The 21,761-nt window shown below is 39.3% G+C and overlaps 2 long non-coding RNA genes across 2 annotated transcripts in view; both read left to right on the top strand.

Moving 5' to 3' along the window:
• The window catches only part of LOC309664791, a 324,842-nt gene that overhangs the window by 176,887 nt on the left and 126,194 nt on the right, over positions 1–21,761 (top strand). The window lies entirely within an intron of this gene.
• The window catches only part of LOC309664785, a 223,494-nt gene that overhangs the window by 116,604 nt on the left and 85,129 nt on the right, over positions 1–21,761 (top strand). The gene's annotated exons all lie outside the window — the stretch shown is intronic.

The raw sequence follows: 21,761 nt of genomic DNA, 5'->3' as shown, positions 1-21,761 counted from the left end.
TGGAAAATGCTTATGAAATATATCAAGATACAAAATCACAAGAGTATAGCATGCATACAGATAGTATCTAAAAGATACTATCTAAAGGATAGTATCTAAAACAATGCTTGTTTTACTTGACTGTAGGATTTACAAATAACTTTCTTTTGTCTTTTCCTACATTTTCTCTAGTATTGACATGTTGCTCTAGTAATTTTTAAAAGCTGTATATTTTTAAAACTCTTATTCATGAATTTCTAACTGCCATTGGATTAAGAAAATTATTTCGTCACAGTATTTAAAGTACCTGAAAGCATTCAATATATATTTGGTCACATTCAATATATATTTGCTCCCATTCAGTTTTGCCAAATAAAGAAGAAGCTACTGCCTAAGAAATAGCACTTGGGAGTGAGTCTTGTTTCGCAGCGCTAACTGGCAAGGATCCAGTAGGTACCCACCATGCCTATTCCTCTCTTCGCAACACACTTTCCAGTCCCAGACACTTTCCCTGCTTATTTTATTAACCTCACTGTGTTTCAACAAATAAAGTTTGTAAACCTTAGGCTTTGTAGAGCACGTATTCTTAACTAAATCAGGCACGGGTTTCTGTGTTGTCTCAGCTCTGCAATACTATAAACGTAATTGAGTCAATTCATTTCTGACCCATCACCTACAAAAAATATAAAAGATTATTTCATGTTAAGTGACACACGTAATGAGACAAAAAACTTGATTATAGTAATTTCTGACATCAGAATTCTTTGTTTTGTAAAAGGACTTCATTGTGATAGAAAATGAGACCTTGAATGTTAGAGATAGTTAAAGCGCTCTCCATAAGAAAATTAGAGGAGTTCGCAGTTTTGTTTTGAGCTTGCCAGTTACAAGGAAAGAGAAGGGAAAGGGAAAGGATAGGAGAAGAAAGGCGAAGCAGCAAGGTGGCAAAGGGCTCCAGTATTAAAGGAGGGGAGTGCTAGTGCGGTGAGGGCGGGAGGAAATCCCTGGTGATGGTGTGGCAACGAGGCATAGTTGTAAGACTTTAGCTGTGTGAGATATGACCGCTCCCTGTCACCGACGGACATTCAGAAGTTGTGCCCTCTGCAGCAGCCTTCTGTTTGTGACTGCTGTGAGTGGCTCTCATTTAGTTGGACATAAAAGGTTTAGCAAAGAAAACATACATCCTTCAGCAGTGGCAGAAAATTGAGGATAAGGTGACCATGAAAGCATAAGCTCCCAGGGAACCTGAAGAAATTCTGGGAAGGGCTTCAGACTTCCACAATTCTTGGAACAAGGTTTTAATTAATTTAGAATTCCACAGACTCCCAGCTGACTTCCCCAGTAGACAAGTTAATGGCAGAGAAAAACCTAGCATCCAGGGCTTTAGACCCTAGGTCAGTTTTTGTGCCACAATTTCATGCTGTCTCTTAATTCCATTTTCTATTCATATCTGTTCTAAGAGGCCATAAAAACATAACTGTCATGGAACAAGAGACACGGATAGTACAGAGAAAAGAGAAGGAAATGCTCTTTTAACTGAAATGTACTGAAGGATCCCTTCAAACACCCGCTATAGAATGAAATGTTAAATAGAAATGGAAATGGCAAAGATAAAAGATAAATTAGCCTTTTCTATTGCATTTGTTCCTCCGTCCTTTCTCTTTCTCTTTCTTCCTTTCTTTTCAGTATTTTTTCACTGCTGCTTGGAAGATGCTGGGTTTCCCAAGCCCCGAATCCATCATTAGAAGATAGGATCTAATATAATCCACTACTTTCTGATCCCTAAGCAAAATACCAGGACATACAAATAAGCATTTGGGAGAGTAAGAAGCTGGTGCAGCAGTTTGCACCATTCTTGTGTACATTTTCACTGGGAGTTCCACTCCAGCCCTGAGATTCTAAGATTCCCCAGGTTCTGCAATGGTCTGGACTGGGAAGGAGGAATTTGGGAGAAGAGAGGTCATCATCTCACCTACCTCTAATTCAGAGTTTTACGTTGAGGAAAAGCTTTGACAAAAGACTAGATCTCCAGGAATGACCAAAATGAAAGGAGATTTTTATATGTGGTCCTTCTTCTGACATAACAGCCAGCTAAATCAGTGAACCCGTATTGAGAAATGAAAAATAACACAGCATGCCAAAGGCAGTTACTCCTGATGGAGGGTATGACAGACAAATCTTCACTTTATTACTTTCCTGGTTTTTTTTTTTTCCCCCACAGTGTCATCAATCTCTCCTTCCCCTGTAAGCCAGCTCATCTTCAAGAGCAGCAGCAAGCATGACAACAGCTTTTTCTCCCCCTAGGGCTTGACACTGTTGTTGGGAAGAGTTTGTACCTTATTTTACCTGTCACAGAGGAGATTACCCTCAGCAGTCTCTTATGCCTTTTGGTAAAGTGTGGTCCGTGGACCAGCATCATGGCTACCACCTGGGAACTTGTTAGAAACGTGGAAACTTGAGCCTCACGTTGAATCAGAAACATTTTAATAAGAACCCCAAATGATTTTGACGCATATTAAATTTTTAGATGTGCTTTAGGAAAAACTGGAAGGTTGTACCTCTTATCAATTCCTAAATTACCTGTGAATGAATAGCACTTTGAGTGGCATCATGAAGAAAGCATGGGCTTTGCAGTAGGTGTTCCTAGAGTTGACACCTGTGCTCACCACTTAGCAGCTGTGTGTCATTGGGCAAATTACCTAACAACTCTGGTTCTCGGTTTTCTCATATGTTAAATAATAAAAATAAATAAGTCCTACGAAGTTGTGAGTATTAAATGAAACAATGTATCTAAAATATATAATCTATGACTGGCCATAGTAGATAGATATTTTAAATCATCGACACAAAGTATGAGCTTCAACCAATATCTGAAGCTGACGAATGTCATCTCATGAGCAGTCCTTAAGAGCTCACTTTCCTTTTGATAAAAGGACTGACTACTCAAAAACATTCCTCCTAGCAGACTTGCATTGATCTTGAGATTCATACCTTAGTGCTTTGTATTCTTACTGTGTTTTGTTTGTTCTGTTTTGCTCTGCTTGCTTTGCTTTCTGTTTTAGTAAGGGGTTCTCCAGAACAAAATTATGGTAGCACTAGAACAGGGATGTCCCAAACTAATAAACCATTCAGTGGTGATATGTACTCAAGACCCTATAAAAGGGAAAAATATGAGCTTAGTAGCCCTGAAACAGGGAAGAGATTAGCTCTTAATTCAGAAAACATGGACTAAGCACTGATTTGGTGGTATTATAAAAAATGGAAATAAAACAGTCTTTGCCTTCAAAAAACTCAGGCTGTAAGAAGGTAATTTAATAAATGCTATGGAAAAAGGAAACACATGGAATTTGGGGAGCTCATAGAAGGGGGCATGTAGACTACATTTCTAGGGTTAGGGATGGAGTGTTCTGGGAAGACCTCGCAGGTGAAGTGTCATTTAACGTGCAAAGTTATAAACAAATTGTTTACAAGTCTATCAGCTCACTCAGGAATAAGAAAAGGCTGGCTGGCTTTAAATCCTAACTCAGATGTTGAACAAATTATTAACTTTTCTATGTTTCTCTTCATATATCAGCATAATAGAAAAAACATTAGTGCATACATCCTAGATTAGTTGTAAGAATGAAATAAAAATATATCTATACCTGGTGCTTCAGAAATACTTGCTGTTTTAGTTTTCTTTTTGCATAAATTGTTTCAGAATAGCTATCCTATCTCTTACCAGAATTTCTATGTGAAGCAACTGGGTCAAGATTACGGTGGATTACTGTTAGAGCCCCCAAAGGGATAATATCTCATGTTAGTATATATGTATATATTTGTATATACGCACATTAATATATACATACATACACACACATACATACATTTACATGTATATGGAAAATATTTAAATTACATTAAGAAGAGGAAGAAATGAGGAGGTAGGTAGTGAGCAAAAGCCTCTGAGCAAAGGAGACCTCAAAGATGTCTCAAGGTCAACTCATCCGATATCAAACTATAAGTCCCCCCTGAAACTTGCTCTCCCATCATTTTCCACCTCGGTTTGTGACAACGTTCTCCAGCTAACTGTCAAGTCAGACACAGGAGTTGTCCTTGAGATCTCCTTCTCCCTCGTGCCCTTATCACACCACTGAGTCCTGATGCCTTGATCTCCTAAATATCTCAAAAACAACCACCCCCTCTTAAATTCCTCCTTCACAGTGAACGTGGACCTCAGGGCTGGACACAGCATTGGTATCCAGTACACTTATCAAACCTGCTTTAGAAAATCAGAGAAAAAGCCCTGTGTCTCTTTTTTAGAAGGTATATATTTATGTAAACAACATGCACTGTGACAGAAAATAATGTCTGATGTATTTTAAAAATGTGTGGGGACTTCCCTGGCGTTCCAGTCGTTGGGACTTGGCCTTCTAATGCAGGGGGTGGGTTTGATCCCTGGTCGGGGAGCTGGGATCCCACATGCCTTGCGGCCAAAAGGCCAGATCATGGAACAGAGGCAATGTTGTAGCAAATTCAGTGAAGACTTTAAAAATGGTCCATCAAAATAAAAAATCTTAAAAAAAAAGAAGACTTATGAAAAAGAGATTAGAAGGGAAGGGAGTCGAAGGACAGCATTTAGGTTAAGGCTTGTAGTGGGCTGAATGATGGGCCCAAAGATCACATCCTAATCCCTGGAGCCTATAAATGTTACCTTATTTGGAAAAAGAGGCTTTGAAGATGTGGATTAAATTAATGGTTTTGAGATGAGATTATCCTGAAAGATCTGGAGAGGCCCTAAATGCCGTCACAAGTATCTATATAAGAAACAGGTAGGAGGAGATTCCACACATACACACATAGGCGAATGTCCCGTGAAGACGGCGGCAGAGATTGGAGTGATGCCGTCATAAACCACAGAACACTGAAGACTGCCGGCAACCACCAGAGGCTGGAAGAGGCAAGTTACAGATTCCCCGCCAGCGCCTCCAGAGTGAGCTCAACCCTGATGCACCTTGACTTTGGAATTCTGGCCTCCAAAAGTTTGAGAGGCTAAATTTTATTTTTTGCTACCATGTTGTGGTAATTTCTTACAGAAGCCACAGGAAATTGATATGGGCACCCCCTCATTTTATTGCTCTTTACTTTTTTGTGCGTGGCAGACTTTTTTTTTTTTTTTTACAAATTGCGTGGCAACCATGCGTTGAGCAAGTCTATCAGCGCCATTTTTCCAACAGCATTTGCTCACTTTGTGTCTATCACATTGTTAGTTCTCACAGTTATTTCAAACTTCTCCATTATTATTTTGTTTTGGCCATCTGTGATCTTTGGTTTATAACTATTATAATTGTTTTGGGGCATCACAAACCATGCCCACGTAAGACAATAAACTTAGCTGATAAATGTTGTTTATGTTCTGACTGCTCCACCAACAGGCCATTCCCTGTTTCTCTCCCTCTCCTCGGGCCTCCCTATTCTCGGAGACATAACAATATTAAAATTAGGCCAATTAGTAACCCAGCACGGCATCTAAGTGTTCAAGCAAAAGGAAGAGTCACACGTCTCTCACTTTAATTCAAAAGCTAGAAATGATGAAGCTTAGTGAGGAAGGCACATCAAAAGTTGAAATAGGCTGACAGCTAGGCCTCTTGTGCCCAACAGATAGGCAAGTTGTGAAAGCAAAGTTCTTGAAGGAAATTAAATGTGCTACTCTATTGAACACATGAGCTATAAGAAAGTAAAACAGCCTTATTGCTGATATGGAGAAAGTTTTAGTGGTCTGGATAGAAGAACAAACCAGCCACAACATTCCCTTAAGCCAAAGCCTAATCCAGTGCAAGACCCTAACTCTCTTCAATTCTATGAAGGCTGAGAGAGGTGAGGAAGCCGTAGAAGAAAAGTCTGAAGCTAGCAGAGGTTGGTTTATTAGGTTTAAGGAAAGAAACCATCTCCAGAACAGGAAAGCGCAAGGAAGCAGCAAGTGCTGATGTAGAACCTGCAGCAAATTAACTGGAAGGTCTAGCTAAGATCATTAATGAAGGTGGCTACACTAAACACCAGGTTTTCAGTGTAGACAAAGCAGCCTTATAATGGAAGAAGATGCCATCTAGGACTTTCATAGCTAGAGAAGAGAAGTCAGTGCCTGGCTTCAAAGCTTAAAGGACAGGCTGACTGACTCTCCTGTTAGGGGCTAATGCAACTGGTGACTTGAAGTTGAAGCCAGTGCTCACTTACCATTCTCAGAATCCTAGGGCCTTTAAGAATTAAGCTAAATCTACTCTGCCTGTGTTCTACAAATGGAACAACAAAACCTGAATGATCACAATCTGTTTACAAAATGATTTACTGGTTATTTTAAGCCCACTGTTGACTGCTTAGAAAAAAAGATTCCATTCAAAGTATTTCTGCTCATTGACAATGTGCCTGGTCATCTAAGAGCTCTGATGGAGATGTACAATGTAATTAATGTTGTTTTCATGCCTGCTAACACAACATCCATTCTGTAGCCCATGCATCAAGGAGTAATTTCAACTCTCAAGTCTGATTTCTAAAATACATTTCTTAAGGCTATAGCTGCCATAGATAGTGATTCCTCTGGTGGATCTGGGCAAAGTCAACTGAAAAACTCCTGCAAAGGACTCACCATTCTAGATGCCATTAAGAACATTTGCGATTCATGGGGAGAGGTCTAAATATCAACATTGAAAGGAGTTTGGAAGAAGTTAATTCCAACCCTCATGGATGACTTTGAGGGGTTCAAGACTTCATTGCAGGAAGTAACTACAGATGTGGTGGAAATAGCAAGAGAATTAGAAGTAGAGCCTGAAGATGTGACTGAATTGCTGCAATCTCGCAATAAAACTTTGATGGATGTGTTGCTTCTTACAGATGAACAAAGAAAGTGGTTTCTTGAGGTGGAATCTACTCCTAGAGAAGATGCAGTGAAGACTGTGGCAATGACAACAAAAGACTTAGAATATTACAGAAACTTAGTTGATAAAGCAGAGGCAGGGTTTGAGAGGAGTGATTCCAATTTTGCAAAGTTCTACTGTGGGTAAAATGCTATCAAACAGCATTGCACGCTACAGAGAAATCACCTGTGAAAGGAAGAGTTCATCGAGGCAGGAAACTTCACTGTTGCCTTATTGTAAGAAATTGTCACAGTCACCCAACCTTCAACCGCCACCAGTCAGCAGCTGTCAGCATGGAGGCAAGACCTTTTGCCAGCAAAACGTTTATGACTCATTGAAGGCTTACATGATGGCTAGCATTGTTTAGTAACAAAGTATTCTAATTAAGGTATGTACATTGTTTTTTTTTAGACATAATGCTATTTCACATGTAATAGACTATAGTGTGAGCATAACTTTTATGTGTACCGGCAAACCAAAAAATTCACGTGACCTGCTTTATTGCAGATGTCTGGAACCGAACCCGCAATGTCTCTGAGGAGGTATGCCTTTACAGTCCTGCAGAAGTAAAATTGGGGCCATCTGTGCACATTCAAAGAAATTGGGGGTGAGATGTGACTTCATTACAATATATAAAGTCCCTGGAAGTTTGTATTTGGTCCCATGCGGTTTTGCCAAATAAAGGAGAAACGGTTGCATTAAAAAAAGTAGCACTTGGGAATGAGTCCCTTTCCCAGAGCTAGTTGAGCATCTCCAGTATTTATTCACCACGCTTCTTTAAATCTCAGCAACACACAACACACCTTCAAACCCCAGACACTTTCCTGTCTTAATTTTATCATAACCTGACTGTGCCCCACAAGCATGACTTGCGAATCTTTGGCTTTGCAGAGCGCCTATTACAAACCAAGGAAAGTACATGAAGGCAGAAAGGAATTCCTGTGTTAACTCTGCCACTGAACAATTCCATGAACTTAGGTAAGATTCCTAGTTTCTGGGTTAAGAAGGGAAGGGAAGGAGATTATTTCACTTAGGTGACACATGTAATGAGATTATAAAAAAAATTATGGTAATACCTGGCATCAGAATCCTTCTTTGTGAGGAAACAACCTTTGCTTGAGATAAAAAGTGAGACCCTAAAAGTATCAGACAGTTAACGTGCTCAACATAAGACCATGAGAAAAGTTTGGGTTTATTTTTGATCTGGTGAGTGAGAAGTAAGGAGAAGAAAGAGAGAAGAGTTGGAAAGGGGAGTAGGGGCTGGAGATGTGAGTGGCTGAAGGGAAAGGGTCTTCTGGCCAATGACATGAGTCCCTTCCTTCCTGAGAGCAACGACATCCAGCCTCAAACTGCCCTAGTGCAGGTCATCTGCTCAAGAAAACACAGCACCCCCAGGCTTACTCTTCTGGCCCTCTCCCATGATACTAAAAATATGACATTAGGATCGTTTCAGGGTTCATCTCTGCAGCGGCCATTGGGATTTAGGGGCCAAACTTAAAAGGTAAGAAGCATTAGTTGATAAAGCCAGGGCAGCTGGGCTCCGAGGCCATACTCCTCCTTTCACACTAGTGATGCCTGAAGTTCCTTGAGAAGGAGGAGCACATATTTTATATTAAACAATCCAAGTAGTGAAGGCTAGCAATGCAAATGAATTTCAAACCATAGCCCTTCAATAAATAAGTGCTGTTGTTTGATATGGAAGGAGACGCAAGGGGACATAACACACTCGGAAGAGAGGAAGGGTCTTGGCAGAGGAAGGTACCGCGTGTCAAGAGAGGAGTTTCTGGGTGTGGAAGGCAGACCCCAGTGGCTTCACAGTGTTCCTCAACATGCCCCTACCAACAATTAGGCAAGGCGGAAAGCAGATGCGAATTCGGAAAATACTTGCAGAATCTGACCACTTCTTACCACCTCTGCTACCACTGGTCCCCTGGAAGCCACCATCTCCTCTAGCCCGGACTCAGCTGTAGCCTCACACAGGCCTGAGGGCTTCTAGCCTTCCAGCCCTAGAACCCGTCCTCAACACCGCCACCAGAGGGACGTCCACCTCTGTCATGTAATGTTATTCCTCTCTTCAGAATCTTCCCAAGGCAGCTCGTCTCACTGCAAGCAAAGGTCAAGTCCTTATAGGTGGCTTCTGAGGCCCTACCCGCCCCACCCCCATTCTGACTCCATCTTCTACTACTTTTCCCCTCCGTTCTCTCAGCAGCAACCACAATGGCCTCCTTGCTGTTTTTCAAACCTCCCGCCTTGGCCCTAGCCCCAGCTACCTTCTCCTCCCAGAACACTCTGCACCCCACCATGGCCCCTGGAGAGGTGCACTCTTTTACCTCCTTCAAGTTCCATGATAGACTCTCACCTAGTCCCCGAGGCCGCCCCTCAGCACCTACATTAATGCTCTGCTGCCCTCTAACCCGTCCCCCGCACTTCCGGCTCCCGTCACCTACTCTTCATTTCACGCGTGTGTCACTGCCCAGACTGTTCCAGGATTTATTACCTTTGTTGACTGTCTCTCTCCACCCCAGCCCCTGGGAATATGAAGCTCTATGAGGTCAGGGATCTTTGTTTTATTCACTGATGCATACAATGCCTGGTATTTAGTAGGTGCTCAAAAAGTATCTAATACTGAAGAGTGAATGAAGGTAAATCAGGAAACTTTTCCATAATCAGCAACTTTAACACAGAAGATAATAAGGCAATGTTTGAAGGCATCACCATTCATCCTTGTGCTCTGAAACTAGCTTCAAGTAGAATTACTACTACTCATTCATGTATTTAATAAATATTTGATGAGGGCCTGCTTTATGCCAGGTGCTGTTCTCAGTTCTGAGGATATAACAGTTGGCAAAAAACAGCCTCAGGGAGGTTCAATTCTAGTGGGTAAGGCAGACAAGATAAACAGGCAAAATACTTCGACTGTTAGACGGTGGTAAGTGCTAAGGAGATCAAGCAGGCAAGGAGGCTGAAATGATTCATATACCTTCTGAGAACCAAAGGAGATAGTAGACAATAACAGAAGTGTTTAGAGAAGTATTAGGCAATGTTGAAAATCCTACACCATTTAAAAAGTTGCATTTCTCCTATGGTCTGGTTTTACTCGAAGCAAGTTTTAGATGTGTCACGCACGCACCTCTCACAAAGTCACTGTCTAAGTGGCTATTGGATTGGCTTCGTGTTCACTGGGGACTCTCACTTCCACCTCACAGAGAGTGCCGTCCTTCCTACGGGCAGATGGGATGTACTCACCGGGCAGGTTCAGTAAGCAGGACCGCGCAGCATTCAAGGATCCCTACCGTCTCCAGTAATCCCTCGATGGTGGCGAATACGAGAGGCACAGCCTAGTGGCCCCATGAGCCACCTTCCAGCACTCCAGCCACTCCTGTGGCATCTCACGCTCACAGAGTGAAGTTCCACATCAGTCTACCCCTGCAAGGGCATCATTTTGTTCCAGGACTCGTGCCTACTGATTGCAGTTTCCTTAGCCTACCTTGAAAGAAATGATAAATGCTATAAGCAGAAAATCAATTGTGGGAGCTCTGGGCTTATGTATCCCTTCCAGCCCACTCAATCGTCTTCCCAAGCTACTTGCTGGCTAAGTCCTCATCCCCTCACTTTCAGAATTCTCCAAGATTCCTGTTCAAAGACTCTCTTGGGCCAATGAAAGTGAACAGAAGTGACATGTATCAGTTCCCAGAGGAAATGTCTAAGAGCTGTTTTCACCTGTTCTCTTCCCCTACTGCAGTCAACCCTGGACATCGTGTCTTACGATGGAGGCGTCGTAAGATTATGAAGTCTCCCATCAGTCTAAGCCTCTAAGTAACTACAATAACTTATCTGTGGACAGGAATGTATGAGCAAAAATGACCTTGTGTTTTAAGCCACCAAGATTTCAGGGTTGTTACCCGAGAGTGACAATTCATCCTGAAAAAAGCCAAAGCCACCAGCAATCCTTTTGTGAGCACCTGGAAGTCTTTCCTCCCCGCTTAGGGAGGCTAGCACTAAGAAATTTCGTGTGTCTAAGGAGAGATTCTGACATTTTTAAAAGATGAGGGAATTTATACTGATATATGAAAGAGTCGAAGTGCCTCGTATCTATTCTGGGGCTCTGATTACTAGAGAAGGTTACTTTGAGGGGCAATATAGAAATATGCCTCTGAAATCTCCTCTGATACATCCCAAGAGAATTTATTTCAAGTTTCTCTAGGAAGTGGGAGGCTAACCTCAAAGTTTAATTTTAAAAATCCAGAAACCCTCTGAGTAATGGAGAAAATGAAAACAGAAAAATTTTACTGGAGCACTCTTTGTTGCTTCAGCAGTTCTTAAAATGACCATGGAAGCAAGAACAATGACTGGGGGAACAGGAGGTCCCAAAGCAACAGGAAGAGCGATGGCGCCCACATGCGTGGCAGCGACATCTTATGAAGTGAGCTGCAGAAAGGGTGTCAGCTGTTAACACCTTCTATGGCTGGAGCAGAGATTAACCCCAGAGCCTACAGTAGACCTATATTTGCTCCAACAAGAGCTGATGAGCTATGCCAGGATCCTGCTTAAGGGGAAGGAGGTGGGAGGGCCTTGCCAGATATTTCACCATCAAGGTTCAGACTCAAAATAGGATTTTATTGTCACAGTGACTGCTACCTAGATTCTTGACAGTCTTCCCCTAGACTGGACTGGGAAATTAAGAATTCATGTAAAAGAGGATAAATGTTTATAGAATCATCCGGAAGGATCTGGAATCTGCTGTAATAATCAGGCACAAAAGTTTAAATGAAACAAGGCATTCCCCGCATCTTAATGATCCTAGGGATACACTGCATCTTTAACTCATAGCCTTTAATAACAACTACTTGGAAGCCAAACCCAACACCCCCCAGATAGGAGATGTCAACAGCAGTAAAATGGCATAAAACTGGAAGCCATGGGATGCCACACCAAAACACACATTATAGTTTCAAGGACATCTTTATTTTCACAGTATTTTCTTTGAAGTTTATATAATAGTACATGGAAATTATCATCCAAATACCAAGCATACACTACAGACAGCTCTAGACTTCTCAACCCCCTCAGCCTGTAAGTTGCTTCGGGGTAGAAATGGGTGCAATGTCGAGAACAGTCATTCCAGGAATTGTCTGTGAGCTATGGCTCCCATCACCGCTCACAGGCAGCAGCCTGAATCTGCTTCACTTTAATCAGAAAAGATAGATGGAAGGGAGCCCACTTAGTTCATGGCTGCCAGCCCTCCGCATCTCCCTCCCACAGACACGCACACAGGAAACCTGGCAGCTCCCTTCTCCCTTCGTGTCTCTCTCACTAGGCTAAGGAGGAGACAGATGCAGGAGGGAGGGGAAAGCAAAGGCTGCCAGAGCACTTGCCACATTCAGACTTGCCAGTACCGCCCCACCCCCAGTGCCCAGTGTTCCTGCGGAGCTCTGGCCGGGCTCAAGACTGAGAAATGGGTCTGAGCACCCGAGCAAGGTGTCCCAAAGGACAGGCAGGCCCCAACAACAAGGGCTTTCTTTGAAGCAACAAATATAGGAGATGATTTTACCCTAATTAAATCCTCTTATCTCTGAAAGAGAGAATTGGGAGTTAGGCAACATTTTGCACTCAACACAGAAAATCTGCCCGAAAGAGTTCAGAGATAATCAATGAAGAGTTAGGCAAAGAGGGAGTGAAAGAAGCAAATGGGGAAAATAAATTTTAAACACTGATGAACTTTTCCAGTGTCCCCACTGGGAAGAATCCCATTGGGCAACCGTGACACATGCCCAGGCAGGCAATTTTAATTGGCAAGACAACAGACAAACCTGGGATCATGGTCTACTTCCCTTACTAATAAATGTCCCAAATGCTCCCAGCACAAACTGTCAAAACAAATCCAGCTTTACTGTGACTTTTGTTGATAGGTGTTAACACTCCACTCAACCACACAAATTATGAGGCTGCTATACCAACGTAACCTCCTCTCTCCCAACAATCAAAAATGGCAGGAAAAATCTAAAGCAGAATCCTCAACCTCAAACACACACTCTAAACGGAGTGAAGAATATAGCCCCTCAAGTTAAGGGACATGAGGCAAGCTAGATGAGCAGTTCAAAGTTCTCACCTAGAGCTAGAGAACTGCCTTCTTTAATTTATTTATTTGTATGTTTCTTACATGGATGGACTATGCTTGATGTAATGGCTAATAAGTTGCATATGCTTTGTGCACTTACAGTTTACAAAATGGCAGAAGAGACAATAGTTATACGACAGGGTGATATGTCCTCTGATAATTGGTTCCTAGGGAAGCCTAAAACCATAAAGTCATAGCAGAATTATTCAATAGAGACAAAAGTAGAAACAACCCAAACATCAATTGACAAATCAATAAACAAAGGATTCTATCCTTTGTAGATCCATTCTATCCTTTGTGGTCTATCCATGCAAAGGAATATTATGCAGCCGTAAAAAGGAGTGGAGCACTGATACATACTACAACATGGATGAACACTGAAAACATTATGCTAAAGAAGCCACATATTGTATTATTCAATTTATATATGATGTCCATAATAGGAAAATCCAGGGAGACCTAAAGATAATTAGTGGCTACCAGGGGCTGGAGGATGGGAGGGACTGCTAATGGGTATAAGGTTTCTCTTTGGGATAAAAATGTTCTCAAAGTAGATGATGAAGTGCTGCACAACCTTGCAAATATACTGAGAACCACTGACCTGTATATTTTAAAATGGTGAATTTTATGGTACGTAAATTCTATCTCCATTTAAAGAAACAGTTAAAGGAGAAAAATCTTAAAGCCTGTAGCCTTCTGTGAAGAAAGACCAGCCGGATCTGTACAAAATCAATGTTCCTTGTGAGGGTGTGTGTGAAGAGTAGGAGGAAGAGCTTTGGCTTCAAGATAAGGACCGTTATTTTGCTTCTCATGGCCATGGCTTCCTAACCTGAAAATCAGGGATCCTTGAATGGTGTTCTCAAGTTTAGAAACAACATGTACAAATCATCTGTAGTAAAGTTGATTTTCAACCAACAGTTGACTGAGAACATTACAAAATTTACGTTGAGAGATTCACAACTAAGATGAGATTTCTCTGCTCCTCGAGGCTACCAAAATAGTGTCCAGAGATGTGGTATCCAGTAGCATGATTACTATCAAACCAAAATAAAAAAGCAGAACTGTGATAGCAGGAATAAGTGCACAGATCCTATTAAAGAAGGACTACTACCTCCTCACCATCACATGACAGCAATAAAATATTTTTTTCCTAATTTATGAGTATCTGTGTGTCTTGGAAACTCCCTAACATTATACCATTGTGATTTAAAGTCTCCTATAAATCCTCCTACATTTTGGAGATTTTATGCTTTGGCAAATTAATTAACTGAAAAGCAGAACTACAAGAACACTCTAAAGATGCTTCATATTGGAAAGACACTGATCAACTTCAATCAAGACCCCAGATGTATCTCAATTGATTAATAGATAGATAATAGATTTTGCTTAAAAATATAGAACATGTAATTAGGAAAAAGATGTGTATACTTTACCAGTTATAGTTTCCTAATTTTTATGGTATACATAAAAACCCAAGCTGAGATGGTAACTTTGAGACCTCTTTGTAGCAAATATACTCATCACAGGGCAGAGTACAATTCTAGGTGCACAGTGGGAGCATGGTAAATACTTATCACCATGAAAATGCATTACATAACAGACTAGCTTCTGGCCGAGAAACTGAAATGCATGTTATATGGATTGTTCTTTCCTACTAAGGAAGAGTCATCCAAAGCCCTCTATCTTCTGGCTCTTGCCTCTCTCTTTGACGTCGTCTCTTCCACTTTACTGCAAACTAGTCTACAACCACACTAAACACTCTTCCCATCACACAGTCTGTAATCAAAGTAATATTTGGAGTGCTCTAAATATGCCATGTCGTTTCTTGCTTCTATGCCTCTAATGATGCTTTTTCCTTGCCTGCATCTCCCCTCGTCCCCATTTCTCTACCAGGTTAAATCTTACATGTCACCTAAGATTCAGCTCCAGTGTAATCTACTCCAGGAAGCCTCCTGATCTCCCCAGCCCCGCCCCTCAGTGAGGCTGAGGGGCCCCTCATACATCCTTATCTAGTAACCCGTCAGACTGTGTTATAGTTGTCAGCTTACTTATATGTCTCCCATCTTAGACTGTTAGTTCCTAGACTGTGGACCCATGGCTTTCATACTCTTAATACAGTATCAGGCATTGAATAAATGTTAACTGAGTTCATGAATAAATGAATGGATGAATAAATAAATCCATAGTTGAGTCTTAATTGTATTCAGCACTTCACTGCAACAATTTTTATTACCAACTTCTGAAATTTCCTCAATTTTAAAAGTAAAAGTCAAATAATTACATTTGATGAGAAACACCATTAGCTTCATTTAAATAAAACTCAGCACTATTATCACATGTAATTTATAGCAAAGTTAATCCAACTTATACTTAATGATATGAATAATTGTTATAGTGTCATAAGTTCACTGGGCATGAAGTCAGACAGTTAGCACAAACAAATATAAATAATGTTGCTTTTATTTAAGCCAAGTAAATAATTCTTCCAACCCACTGAGGGACAAGAGAAAAGAAACTGGGCGAAGAAGGAGGCTACTCTGCCTGATTCCTTAATCAGGAGCTGAAGTTGTTTCTGAAACAGGAGCATCCAATATCCTGCACTTTCAGGAGCTAAGGGCCACAAAAATGTCATTCTTAGCCATTTGCTGGTTCACCCATTAACCCTAACACTTGCCCAAAGGAAGAATGAGAAGACGTTGGTAATTGCTTTAAATGTCTCTCCCCAGTCAATCAATCTCCCCAATGGGCTTTCTTTTTGAAAGCTCAAAGCCCGAGAGTGCCTGGGTAGCATTCAGTGGTTCAAGAGGGGACGGTGGAGTCATTCTAGCACCAGAAATTGGCTGCTTTGATCTATGCAGAAGGAAATTAACCTCTCAACTAGAGAATTCGAATTCTCTAGAAAGCAGTTAAGCCATGGAAATCCTGTACTGAAAGAAGGCCTTAAACATCTGACTGCCCACGTAAGAAACCCAGGAATCATGAGAGAAAACAAAGGACCATTTTGCTCTGTCCTGATTGTCCCGCCTTCCGTCCCAGATAAAGACTGCGATCGTATATTGGCTTTAATTCCATGTGTCATTCGTTTACTACAATCTCAAAAGTTAGTTATTACTATGGAGAATCTGCAGTGCAGGATGTGCTCAAGGTTATACTCCTAGTACCAGCTGCCTCCCAAGGAAGGAGTAAAAAGCCTTACTGGATCCCAGAGATTCATCTGGATCAAAAGAGGTTAAGAGAATGGAAGTTGGGGGGTTTTGTATAGTCAAAGCACAAGAATGGCTCACTCAGTTCTTGAGGGGCAAAAGAGAGAACCTTAAAAGTTGAGAGAGAAGGAGAGAAAGGAGGGAGAAAGCAAGAAAAGAAACTGAACATTTCCCCTCTGCATTAGGTTTCACAAACAAAGGTGTCAACCCACAACTGTGTAGTTAGAACTCATCACTGGGGAAAAAAAAACTAGTGTCACCTTCAGAAATATGTTGGTCGTTAGAAAGGAACCAAACCAATACATTTACTCTCTGTCCAGTAATACCTATATTTCAAATTAGGTATAGATCACTATCATTTTTCATACTTCAAGTTGATTTCAACTTCAACAAGATTTCTTGTTGAAATATGAGTTTAATAATTATGATTTGATGTGAATGAAATTCTTTTCAACATATTCACTGTAATTTTTTTTGCATTCTTTTTATTAACATGAGACAGTCATTCTATTTAGCTTGTTTAAATTATTTTTAAATTGGCTTTATTGCAGACTTAGTATTTGGGGTATAATGTGGACTCCCACACATCTTAAATCATTCAGGATCCAATTAAATTATTTTGATATTCTAAAATTCTTAGCTCTCACTCACTCATTTCTTCTCATCCCAACAGCTAATCTCTTATTTATAACTACTTTGTCAGAGAGGAAGTCAGGCCAATTAAATAAGGCACTGGAAATGTAGTCAAATGAATCTGTTCTGTTCCCAACTGACGTTCCACTTTCTGTGAACTTGGACTCTTCACCAATCCATCTGTGTATTCGTGTCCTCATTTGATAAAAAAAGACTGGTTTCAGTGGTCTTATTATTCCCTTGGATCACTTGATACAAGTCTTATTAGACTGGAAACTCCTTGAGGGCCACAGTCATTCTTCAAAACTGCATGCTAGTTCTTTACCCTCTCCATGTATACCACCTGATCCAATACTCTAGAGGGCAGAATAGAGTTGACTAATTTGTTTGGTTTCCTTGGTTTGCTTTTTAAGACAAGTAAGTGTAGAGCTCTCTAGAGAGAGCTACTGATACAAGTTAGTCTTGCACAGTGCTTCTGACATAAATTGTGCTCAATTAGGCACAGATAACCATTACTGTTGTTTTACAAACAGCAACAACATGAGAAGTTGACTGAACAGTGGTGAAGACTGACACACTGGTTAAGAGATGCTCCTGGAATATATGCTAGATTCTACATTCTCCTGTTAGAGCTTCACTCTTCACATTGTATATTAAAGACTCCAAGAAAACTTGCATTTAAAAAGTCATGTTAAACTTTGTTTTACCACTAATTTTCTAAATTTATTGGACCACAAACGCTTTTTTACAAGGAATATAAGGAACATCCTGAGGAACAAACTTTGGGAAAACTTACCATAATGCAGATAGTTGAAGATTGACTATACCATTGACAATTTGTGCCTTTTCTGATAGCTTGGGAAGAGTAATGCACATTTGAAATGTTTTTTTTTTCCCTAAAAGAGCGAAATTTTATTTTATTTTGCAAAAGTAATAAAACTTTTAAAAATTGCAAATAAGGAAAAAAATTAAAAATCACCAAAAATCACACTTAAAAAAATCACACTTAGCATTTTGATCTATATCCTGTGAGTATATCTACATGTGTATGTGTGTATAAATTCCTTAATCTGACAAAGGATAGAGAATTTCCATCAGAAATCTACAGCAGATATCATATATAAGGGTAAATCACTGAAGCATTCTCTTTTAAAAACAGGCATAAAATACATTCCCCACTATTATAGATACTATTGGAAACTGAACTGTTAGAAAAAGATACATAACAAAGTTTGGAAGAGGAAGAGACAAAACTATCATTGCTGATGGATGATGATTGTCTATTTATAAATATCAATAAACCAACTGGTGAATTATTTTAAAAGTTAGATAATTAAGCAAAGAGGCAATATTAAGATCAATATATAAAAATCCAAGACCCTGATAATAATTGGAAAGTGTAGTAGAAAAAGGAACAGTAGAAACAAGAATTATGAAATATTTAGGAAAAATTAAGTAATATTCAAATAATCATGTAGAAAATGAAACTTTATTAAATAATATAAAATAAAACTTGACTATTGGAATATTTCATGTTTCTGGGTAGGAAGATCCAATACTGTAGAGCTGTCAAGTTTTCACAAATTAATCTTTAAATTCATGTAAATTATAGTCAATATCTCAATATGATTTTTCAGGTACAGTTGCATACATATTCTAAATTTAATATGAAAGATTAAATTTTTAAGAGTAGTCAAGAAATTTTTAAAAAAGAATCGAAAGTGTAATATTTTCTTGCCAAACAGCAAGACATAGTATGTAACTACTGTAATTAGAATATTGCTATTTGGGTTGTAAGTTAAAAATAACTAAGTAAAGAGAACAAAACCCAACCTATGAATATGTGGGAAAATATATTAAACATATATTCAAAAACCTTTAATATTATGCAATTTAACATTTCAAACCAGTGGAGAACAAATAAATATTCAATAAAATTATGGAAATAATTGGCTATCTATATAAGGGTAAAGCCAAGATTTTCAACTTACAGAATTCATAAAAGCTAGTTTCAAATAGATTACAAACATAAATGTGGAGAACACTACAAAATAAATAGTAAAGAATATCTTAATCCCTTCAGATGTGATAAGCCTTCTTAAACACGAAGAGAAAATCATGAAGGTAAAAGCTAACAAAATTGGCCATTTCAAAACTAAAATCTTCAAGAATGATGACACTACATATATACTAAAAACAAGTAATTTACCAGAAGAAATTTTTGCATCTTGTATAACAGGAAAAGGACTAGTACTAATACTAATACATAAATAACCTCTAATAAAAATAAAACGAACTAATAGACTTACAGAGCAAAGAAAAAAACAGGTAATTCACAGAAGATGACATGCAAATAGCCAATATAGATTAAAAAAAATAGATGCAACACAAAAATTAACTTGTTAGGACAAAATTCAGCACCCATTTAGGATAAAAACTCTCCAGAAAGTGGGCATAGAGGGAACCTACCTCAACATAATAAAGGCCATATATGACAAACCCACCACAAACATCATTCTCAATGGTGAAAAACTGAAAGCATGTCCTCCAGGATCAGGAACAAGAAAAGGATGTTCACTCTCACCACTATTATTCAACAGAGTTTTGTAAGTCCTAGCCACGGCAATCAGATAAGAAAAAGAAATAAAAGGAATCCAAACTGGAAAAGAAGTAAAACTGTCACTGTAGATGACACGATACTATACACAGAATATCCTAAAGATGTCACCAGGAAACTACTAGAGCTCATCAATGAATTCGGTAAAGTTGCAGGATACAAAATTAATACTCAGAAATCTGTTGCATTCCTATATACTAACAATGAAAAATCAGAAAGAGAAAAATCCCATTTACCATTGCAACAACAACAACAAAAAATACACCTAACTCAGGAGGCAAAAGACCCGTACTCAGAAAACTATAAGACACTGATGAAAGAAATCAAAGATGACACAAACAGATGGAGAGATATACAATATTCTTGGATCGGAAGAATCAATATTGTGAAAATGACTATACAACCCAAGGCAATCTACAGATTCAGTGCAATCCCTATCGTACTACCAATGGCATTTTTCACGGAATTAGAACAAAAAATTTTACAATTTGTATGGAAACACAAAAGACCCCAAATAGCCAAAGCAATCTTGAGGAAGAAAAACAGAGCTGGAGGAATCAGGCTCTCTGACTTCAGACTATACTAGAAAGCTACAATAATTAAAGCAGTATGGTACTGGCACAAGAACAGAAATATAGATCAATGGTACAGGATAGGAAGCCCAAGAGATAAATGCATGCATCTATGGTCACCTAATCTATGACAAAGGAGGCAAGAATATACAAGGGAGAAAAGACAGTCTCTTCAATAAGTGGTGCTTGGAAAACTGGACACCTACATGTAAACAAATGAAATTAGAACACTGCCTAACACCATACACAAAAATAAACTCCAAATGGATTAAAGACCTAAATATAAGGCCAGACACTGTAAAACTCTCAGAGGAAAACATAGGCAGAACACTCTTTGACATAAATTGCAGCAAGATCTTTTTTGATCCACGTCCTAGAATAATGAAAATAAAACAAAAATAAACAAATGGGACCTAATTAAATTTAAAAGCTTTTGCACAGCAAAGGAAACCATAAACAAAAAGACGACCTCAGAATGGGAGAAAATATTTGCAAACAAAGCACCCAACAGGGGATTAATCTCCAAAATACACAAACAGCTCATGCAGCTCAACATCAAAAACAAACAAACAAAAACCCAATAAAAATATGGGCAGAAGATCTAAATAGACATTTTTCCAAAGAAGACATACAGATGGCCAAAAAGCACATGAAAAGATGCTCAACATTGCTAATTATCAGAGAAATGCAAATCAAAACTACAATGAGATATCACCTCACACCAGTCAGAATGGCCATCATCAAAAAATCTACACACAATAAATGCTGGAGAGGGTGTGGAGAAAAGGCAACCCTCCTGCACTGTTGGTGGGAATGTAAATTGATACATCCACTATGGAGAACAGCATGGAGGTTCCTTAAAAAAATAAAAATAGAACTACCATATGAGCCAGCAATCCCACTCCTGGGCATATACCCAGAGAAAACCATAATTCGAAAAGATACATGCACCCCAATGTTCAATGCAGCACTATTTACAATAGCCAGGACATGGAAGCAACCTAAATGTCCATCAACAGAGGAATGGATAAAGAAGATGTGGGACATATATACAATGGAAAATTACTCAGTCATAAAAAAAGAACAAAATAATGCCATTTGCAGCAACATGGATGGACCTAGAGATTGTCATAGTGAGTGAAGTAAGTCAGACACAGAAAGACAAATATCATACGATATTGCTTATATGTGGAATCTTAAAAAAAAGTGTACAAATGAACTTATTTACCAAACAGAAGTAGAGTCATGGATGTAGAAAACAAACTTATGGCTACCAGGGGATAAGGTGGGGGGGGAGGAGGAATAAATTGGAAGATTGGGACTGACAATATACACAGTACTATATATAAAATAGATAACTAATAAGAACCTACTGTACAGCACAGGGAACTCTACTCAATACTCTGTAATGGCCTATATGGGAAATAAATCTAAAAATAAAAGAGTGGGTATATGTATATATATAACTGATTCACTTTGCTGTACACCTGAAATTAACACAACATTGTAAATCAACTATACCCTAACGAAAAAATTTTTTAAAGTTTTAAAAACATTAAGAAAATAGGAATTTGGCTATGGATTCAAAATTTTCCAGTCCAAACTCTGCCAGGTGAAAAACAACAGCTAACTCAGTTTATACTCCCCAGTATATCTGTTCAACTTCCACTGTAACTCAATTGTTCACCAGGAAAGGCCCAGCTGATGACTTGGGGTATCTCTGTATTATAGTGAAGTTGCAGCTTTATAAAG

This window comes from Balaenoptera physalus (assembly GCF_965194825.1).
Source record: "Balaenoptera physalus genome assembly, chromosome: 7".
Taxonomy (NCBI): domain Eukaryota; kingdom Metazoa; phylum Chordata; class Mammalia; order Artiodactyla; family Balaenopteridae; genus Balaenoptera; species Balaenoptera physalus.
The sequence above is the reverse complement of the archived record's forward strand: the minus strand, read 5'-3'. Positions and strand labels throughout refer to the sequence as shown.